We start from the raw sequence: 8,713 nt of genomic DNA, 5'->3' as shown, positions 1-8,713 counted from the left end.
CTGACGTGACTTAGCAGCAGCAGCAGCAGTGTGCATACATTAATTCCAAACTTCTAATTTACCCCTCGCCCTGGGCTATTCAGGTGGCACCAAAGTAACCACAAGGCATCTTCAGAGATGGAAGAGTCAGAGAAGGAGATGTGATGATAGAAGCAGAGACATTACTTCACCAACAAAGGTCCGTCTAGTCAAGGCTATTGTTTTTCCAGTGGTCATGTATGGATGTGAGAGTTGGACTGTGAAGAAAGTTGAGTGCCAAAGAATTGATGCTTTTGAACTGTGGTGTTGGAGAAGGCTCTTGAGAGGCCCTTGGACTGCAAGGAACTCAAACCAGTGCATCCTAAAGGAGATCAGTCCTGGGTGTTCATTGGAAGGACTGATGTTGAAGCTGAAACTCCAATACTTTGGCCACCTGATGTGAAGAGCTGACTCATTTGAAAAGACCCTGATGCTGGGAAAGATTGAGGGCATGAGGAGAAGGGGACAACAGAGGATGAAATGATTGGATGGCATCACCGATTCAATGGACATGAGTTTGGGTGGACTCCAGGAGTTGGTGATGGACAGGGAGGCCTGGAGTGCTGCAGTCCATGGGGTCGCAAAGAGTTGGACATGACTGAGTGACTGAAATGAACTGAACTGAACTGATAGAAGCAGCTGTCATAGTGAAGTGACTGCTGACTTTGAAAAATGGAGGGAGGAAGTGGGGGAACAGATAAATTGGAAGTTTGGGATTAATATATACACACTAGTGTGTATCAAATAAAACAGATAATCAATAAGGTCCTATTGTAAGCACAAGGAACTCTACTCAATATCCTGTAATGACTATATGGTAGGTTTTTCCAGTAGTCATGTACATATATGAGAGTTGGACCATGAAGAAGACTGAGTGCTAAAGAGTTGATGCTTTTGGATTGTGGTGCTGAAGAAGACTCTTGATAGTCCCTTGGGCAGCAAGATCAAACCAGTCAGTCCTAAAGGAAATCAGTCCTGAATGTTCATTGGAAGGACTAACACTGAACCTGAAGCTCCAATACTTTGGCCACCTGATGCAAAGAGCCAACTCCTTGAAAAAGACCCTGATGCTGAGAAATATTGAGAGCAGGAGGAGAACCTTCTCAGAAAATGAGATGATTAGATAGCATCACCAACTCAATGGACATGAATTTGGGCAGACTCTGGAAGATAGTGGAGGACAGGGAGCCTGGCATGCTGTAGTTCACAGTCACAAAGGTTTGAACATAACTTAGAGGCTAAAAAACAGCAACAAATATGGGGAAAGAATCTGAAAAAAAAAAAAAGGATTATATATATATATGGATAACTGAATTACTTTGCTATATACCTGAAATCAATACAACATTGTAAATCAACTATACTTCAATATAAAATAAAAATTCAATTTTTTTTTTACAAAGAAGGAAGAGGCAATGAGCCAAGGAATGCAGCTTGACTCCAGAAATTGGAAAAGAAACATAAACAAAATTCTCCCCCAGGAGCCTCCAGAAGAACATAGCCCTGCTGACACCTTGATTTTAGGTCATGGAGTCCCACTTAGGGATACACTGTCTTCTTCATTCAACAGTTTACCAAGTGCTGGCTTTGTGGTCAGTACTAATAATCCCTGATGGACTTCCCCGGTGGCTCAGATAGTAAAGCATCTGCCTACAATGCAGGAGACCCGGGTTCGATCCCTGGGCTGGGAAGATCCCCTGGAGAAGGAAATGGCAACCCACTCCAGTATTCTAGCCTGGAAAATCCCATGGACGGGGGATCCTGGTAGGCTACAGTCCTTGGGGTCGCAAAGAGTCAGACACGACTGAGCGACTTGACTTTTACACACTAATAATCCCAGGTATTACCAAGATGCTCAGTCCACAACGGGTGAGCCTCCATGGAGCCCCAAGTTCACAGGGACTGCGAGATCCTAAGCTTGTGTCATTTTAAGGCACTGACTTCTTATTACAGCAGGAATAAGAAAACATCAGAAAAGGAGCGGCTAATACTCGGGGAAGGCTCCCTGCATCTTCCCTGATGCTTGGCTCGGCGCGTCTGTTGTCTTCTAGCCCCGGGAGGCTGACAAGTGACGTGACTGTCACGTGGATACTAAGTGGCAGGAAGGGATTGGAACCCAGGCAATCTGGCTCCAGAGCCCCAGCTCTTAGCTGCTCCCCTGAATTAAAAGATGCTGGACATCTTCACTGCTGTGACCCCCAGACACCGCAGCTGACTGTGTTAGTGTGGACTCTAAGGGAAAATCTCAAAGAATCTCAGTTCCTTCCTCATCCAGACCCCAGAGGCTGGAATCTCTCTTTCCTCTTCACTTTTCACCTTCTCTTTGCCTCCTTCCACGAGGAGGAAGCCGGCGGCACGAAGGAAAACAGCCGGAGAGGTAGATGGCCCTTGCTGGGAGCCAAGCGAGCCAGGAGGCAGCTCGGGGAGCTCGGCCAGGCTGCACCCCTGCCTCTGCCCTGGGGCCCCCAGTCCTGGCCTCCCACCGAGACGCTGAGGTCTTCGGGTGCCAAGTCAGCCTCGGGCTCCAGCCAGGTGGGCTGTGGCTTTTCCCAGAAATCGTCACACTGTGCCAGTCTTCTCCTGGAATCCACGCTGCCCACTGTGCCAGGCAGAGTCTGGCTCTGCTGCTCCGGCCGGCCTGCCTGGGGGCGGGCAGCACAGGGGCTGAGGCCACTGTACCCAGGCCCCTGGGTCATTAGGACCCTCTCCTGAGGCCCGCTAGAGGTCTGCACCCACAGACCCGGTGGCGCAGAGCAGGGCAAGAGGAAACGTGGACAGTGGGTAGACAGAAAACTCAGCTCCCCTCACCGGCAATCAAAGAAACATACGTTGGTTACCTGTCACACTCGTGATGTTAAAATTGCCAATACTCACACTTTCACAGGTCCTGAAAGAAATTTGCTAGGAATCAGTTTGGTGGTGGTGGTCATTTAGTCGCTAAGTCGTGTCCGACTCTTGAGATCCCATGGACTGTAGCCCACCAGGCTCGTCGGTCCATGGAATTCTCCAGGCAAGGATACTGGAGTGGGTAGCCATTTCCTTCTCCAGGGATCTTCCCAACCCAGGGATCAAACCCAGGTCTCCTGCACTGCAGGCAGATTCTTAACGGACTGAGCTATGAGGGGAGCCCAGAAATCAGTTTAGGCTTATAATACTGTTTTGAAAGGACTTCCCAGGTTTCTCAGCAATAAAAATCCACCTGCTAAGCAGGAGACTCAGGTTGGATCCTTGGGTTGGGAAGATCCCCTGGAGAAGGGAATGGCTACCCACTCCAGTATTCTTGCCTGGAGAATCCCGTGGACAGAGAGGAGTCTAGAGAGCTACAGTCCATGGGGTCACACAGAGTTGGACACAACTTAGCGACTAAACAATAACAACAATTATTTTGAAAACTTCATTCTCTCTGGTCCACTAATTTCACTTCTAGGGACTCATTCAAAAGGGAAAGAAGACAAAACAGACACCTGAATTGCAATTTATGTAGAACCATTATCATTGCCAGGTTAGGTATAAGAATTAAAAAGGAACAATGCCAAAGTCAGTTTAGGGGATCAGTTATATTTTGGTAATTCTGAATGATAGTAAGCTAGGTAGACAATACAATGAAAATTTTATAGGACTTTAATAGCGTGAGAAACTTTTTCTGATGAAGGATTATGTGATAATGAGAAAATACAAACTTAATAGATACTGTGTGATTCAATCAGGGTAGAGGCACACACACGCACACACTTTTTTAAAAGGATATCCCAGAATGCTGAGTGTGGTTATCTCTGTAACTAATAGGTATAGCTTTTACTTTCTCTCTTATAATTATTTGTCTTTTCCAAATTGACTTATATTAAGTTTCAGTTACTTTTAAATCAGAATAAACACAGGTGTTAGTTCTTTAATCCACATCAGAGATACACTGTCTTCTTCATTCATCATGTTTACCAAAGTGCTGACTTTGTGGTCAGTACTAATAATCACACGTGTTACCAAGATGCTCAGTCCCCAGCAGGTGAGCCTCCATGGAGCCCTCAAGTTCACAGAGACTGCAAGATCTGGGCTCACCCAGGGACACAGAGCCCTCAGGAGCCACCTCTTCTTATACAGAGAGGCAGGTCTGTCTGTGAGCTCCACTGGCAAACGCATGTTTAAGCAACTAGCCCCAGGGTGTATCAGCTGACCTCACCTCCGTCCGCTTCACATGTGCCTGCCTGGGAAGGACTCCAGGCACCTTAGGTGGACATTTATATTTTTGGAAACAAAACTGATCAACAGCAGGCAAAAGCAGTGTCTGCCTCCATTTTCAGAAACCCAACTCTGACCTCACAATGGGGCATCTTAGACTCCCTTCCCAGGCAGCCCCGGGTGTCCGAGCCCCAGGCCCTCTCCCTCCTCCTTCCTTCGGTGTAGACGGTCCTCTTTTCCCAGAAGACCTGACCTTGCAGAACAGGAGTCAGAGACCTGAGTCTGAAGTCCAGCTTCACCGCTTACAGGTTGTATGACCTTGAGCAAATTACCTAATCTCTTCAAGCTCAGTTTCCTCATCTGAAAAATGGACACAAGACCATGCCTCTTTCAAAGAAAAGGATTTTGAGTGTTCATCAATTAGAGTAAGTACTTCATGAGTTCTCACTGTGTCTGGGCCCCCTGGTACAGAGGGCAAGAGGCTGTGCTGGTAAATCACACTTTGCAAAAGAAGAGAAAGGCCCTGATATGTGGCCTTTGCCAGATGCTGTTCTGTAAACACGCCCACCATCATCCGCTTCAAGCTACTGATGGCTTAACTGGTTGGCAAGATTCCTGCATCTTTAACAACCGGCTTTTAGGATCTCATGAGTTTCTGTACTCCGTCTGTCCTAGGAGGACCCACTGAATCCTGATCTTCATGGGCTCACGGTTTGATGGGGAAAACCAAGAACAATTTTTAGAGTGATTTAATATCTTTCTGTCCCACCTGTAGGCTTTGTGACAGCAAGGACAATTTTTATTATTAGGAAACTTTTTCTTACCACGTGACCTTCAGTCCTGGCAAACAGGAAGTTACCTAATAACACATGTTGAATGAATGAACAAACATCTTCAACAAAAAACAAAATGATCGAACATTGGGTTAAACGTTGAGATGCAGAGTAGCAAGGAGAAAGTCTTTTTCAACAGGTGGCCTCTCAGAGGAAAATATATTTAAGAATTAAATGAAACAGCAATTTTTTTTTTTTTTTTGGCCACGCTGCATAGCTTGCAAGATCTTAGTTTCCTGACCAGGGCTTGAACCTGGGGCCATGGCAATGAAAGCACCAAGTCCTAACCATTGGACCTCCAGGGAATTCCCTCAGTCTTTTCTTCATATTTCATGTGTGGAAGTCCAACCTCTTCTGCAAAGCTTCTAGTCATGGGGAGCTCCCTGCCATACAGAATGAGGCTTTCCATTTCCCAAAATGGAAAGCCTCTCTGAGGGTGTGGGGTGAGGTCTGTGGAGCTGACAGGAGAGAAGAGACCCCACCTCTGCTAAGCACCTACTATGTGCCAGCCACCCAGGGCACAGCGTTCTGTCCATCACCTCCCTGAGTCTTCCTCATGTTGGCATGACTCACTGTCCTCGTTTTACACCCCAGGAAACTGAGGCTGTGAGAGACTGAGTCACGTGCTTGAGGACTCACCACCGGGATGCTCAAACCCGGCTCTTGCCTCAGGCCGCCCGGTGCCTGATGCACAGAACCCAAGCCCAGCACCACTGGGGTGGGCACTTCCTGTGCCTTGTCTGCCTGAACGATGCCCCCACAGTGGGACGTGCCTCTCCGAGAGGCCATGGGTCTCTGAGAGCCCCTCACGGCAAACTCAAGCCACCTTGAGTGATATCCAGGGATTGAGGTGCTTACTCGGTGCCCCAAATACCCTCATCTGTTTTCCTGCCACCCTGTCACATACTCCTCAGCACAGGCAGTAGAGTTCATGGTTAACGACCGGTCTTCTCTCAAGAGAAGACTCTTGAGAGTCCCTTCGACTTCAAGGAGATCCAACCAGTCCATCCTAAAGAAAGTCAACCCTGAATATTCATTGGAAGGACTGTTGCTGAAGCTGAACTCCAATACTTTGGCCATCTGATTTAAAGAGCTGACTCACTGGAAAAGACCCTGATGCTGGGAAAGATTGAAGGCAAGAGGAGAAAGGGGAGACAGAGTATGAGATGGTTGGATGGCATCACTGGCTTGATGGATATGAGCTTGAGTGAACTCCAGGAGTTGGTGATGGACAGGGAAGCCTGGCATGCTGCAGTCCATGGGGTCATAAAGAGTCGGATACGACTTAGTGACTGAACAGTAACAGCAAGCATTAGCTGAATGGACAAAGGCACGTCCCTTGCAGAGGCAGGTAAAAAAAGTTGGACCCAGAACCTGAGACCAGCTCAGGTCTCAGGAGCTCAACCCCACAGGAGGCCACATGTTCTCAACCACGCCGGATTTGCCCCCAGCCCAGACACAGCTTAGCCACTGAATAATGAACAAAGTCCCCGGGGAGATTGGGCCCAGTGAACTGTGTTTAAAAAAGACAGATATGGAAGCCTCGGGACCTGGGTTACTCATTAAATTTTATTAAATGCTGATATTGCCAACCCTCATACATCGGCCAAGGGTGCTAAGTCATCAAAAGGCAAAGGCAGACAAACAAGAGCCTTACTGATTAACCAAGCCCTGCTTTCCAGGCCTGCCAGCTGCTCAGCCTCACTGGCTATCTCTCCTCCTGCTGGTCCTGGGGCCTCAACTGCCATCTCTGACCTGGCCCTTACACCGGCTCCAAGTTACAGACCCTCACAAACATTCACCCTGCTGTGCTGAGTCGCTCAGCCGTGTCTGACTCTTTGCGACCCCATGGACTGTAGCCCTCCAGACTCCTCTGTCCATGGAATTCTCCAGGCAAGAATACTGGAGTGGGTTGCCATGCCCTTCTCCAGGGAATCTTCCTGATGCAGGGATCGAACCCAGGTCTTCTGCATTTGCAGGCAGATTCTTTACCAGCTGAGCCACCAGGGAAACCCACATTCACTGGTGAACTCACAGGTCTTCAAAGTTTTCATGAATAATACTTGCAGAGAAACAGAAAAGTGGGAAGAAAAATGACCGTCAAGAAAAGCAAACAGCAAAAATGGAAAAGAAATTCTGGAATCTTCCGAAGTTCCCAGGGCTCTGTCTTAGCTGATGGTGTATGAGTTTCCTGGGTCTGCTGTGAAAAATTGCCACACACTTAGGAGCTTAATCTTCCCAGGTGGTGCCATGGTAAAGACCCTGCTTGCCAATGCAGGAGATACAAGAGATGTGGGTTCGATCTCTGGGTTGGGAAGATCCCCTGGAGGAGGAAATGGCAACCCACTCCAGTATTCTTGGCTGGAGAATTCCAAGAACAGAGAAGCCTGCCAGGCTATAGTCCATGGGGTCACAAAGAGTCAGACATGACTGAGCACAAGGCAATCGAATTAACAGGGGCTTAAAGCAACAGGACCTGGTTATATTACAGTTCTGGGGGGTCAGATGTTCAAAATGGGACTGTGTTTCTTCTGGAGGCTCGAGGAGAGAATCATTAGCTTGAGGCTACCCACCGTTCCTCGAATCAGGGCCTGCATCACCCTGCCACCCCCATCTCCATCTGGGACTCTAACCCTCCTACCTCCTTCTTCTCAGGACCCTTGTGACCACATGAAGCTGGCCGGATGATGCAGGATGATCTTTCCATCTCAAGGCCCTAAACTTAATCACATTTGCAAAGTCTCTCTCACGTAAGGTAACATGTTTTCAGATTCCGGTTGCCAGCATGTGGACCTCACTGGGGAGGGGGCCGTTACTGGGGGGTGAACAGTGGGCTTTGCTAGTGGCTCAGGGGTAAAGAACCTGCCTGTCAATGTAGGAAACATGGGTTCGATCCTTGGGTCTGGAGGATTCCCTGGAGAAGGAAACGGCAACCCACTCCAGTATTGCTGCCTGGGAAATCATATGGACAGAGAGCCTACAGTCCTTGGGATTGCAAAGAGTCAGACTTGACTCAAAACAACAACAACAAATATCAACAATGGGTTTGCACTCTCTTTGCAATAATCACATTGTCCTAAGGATGTCAAGCTTCCCACTGACCCACACGCAGAGGCATCCCAGAACCTCCTCGCTGAAGGGGTTGGGTGCCAGGGCCGGGAGGAGCCCTCCCTCAGGGTGACAAGGTGCAGCTTGCTCTGGGGGGTGACACTCACGCTGCCGGGCATCACCGCCTCTGGGCACATCCTCACCCTTGGATGCTGATACAGCTCTGGCTTCCATTTTCAGCTGGGGCCCCTCTCTCAGCCTTGACTCTGGAACCAGACTTGGCCACACCAAGATCAAGAATAACTGGACAAATTACTCCTGCCTCTGACTGTTACCAAAGCATCAATGCCATCCCCTCCCCAAAGCTGTTGTGAAGACTGGAAATGGTGAACTGCAATTCAGATCACTCAGACACCCATAAAGGTCTCCTTGCACTTTGGAAAGAGGATAAGATCTCTGAAGAACAGCTCGGATTCTGGCACTCTCTGCCTGACACACTCCAGAAGCACTTAGATTAAGAGTGCTTAATCTAAGCACCCTGCCCACCTCTCTCCTCTTGCCCCAAATCATCCCCACCGGCCCACTTCCAGTTCCTTAAATACATCAAATGCACTTCTGGGATTTGCCCATCTTCCCTA

At 48.4% G+C, this 8,713-nt stretch overlaps 1 non-coding gene across 1 annotated transcript; it reads right to left on the bottom strand.

Annotated features, from left to right (window-relative positions):
- Positions 1 to 5,259: 5,259 nt before the first annotated feature.
- On the bottom strand, positions 5,260 to 5,332 carry TRNAE-UUC (transfer RNA glutamic acid (anticodon UUC)). The gene has a single exon. It is a non-coding gene; the product is annotated as a tRNA-Glu (tRNA).
- Positions 5,333 to 8,713: the final 3,381 nt, after the last annotated feature.

The sequence above is a fragment of the Dama dama genome, chromosome 21, assembly GCF_033118175.1.
Source record: "Dama dama isolate Ldn47 chromosome 21, ASM3311817v1, whole genome shotgun sequence".
In the NCBI taxonomy this organism is placed as follows: Eukaryota; Metazoa; Chordata; class Mammalia; order Artiodactyla; family Cervidae; genus Dama; species Dama dama.
Note: the sequence above shows the minus strand (reverse complement) of the source record. Positions and strands in the feature narration are given on the sequence as shown.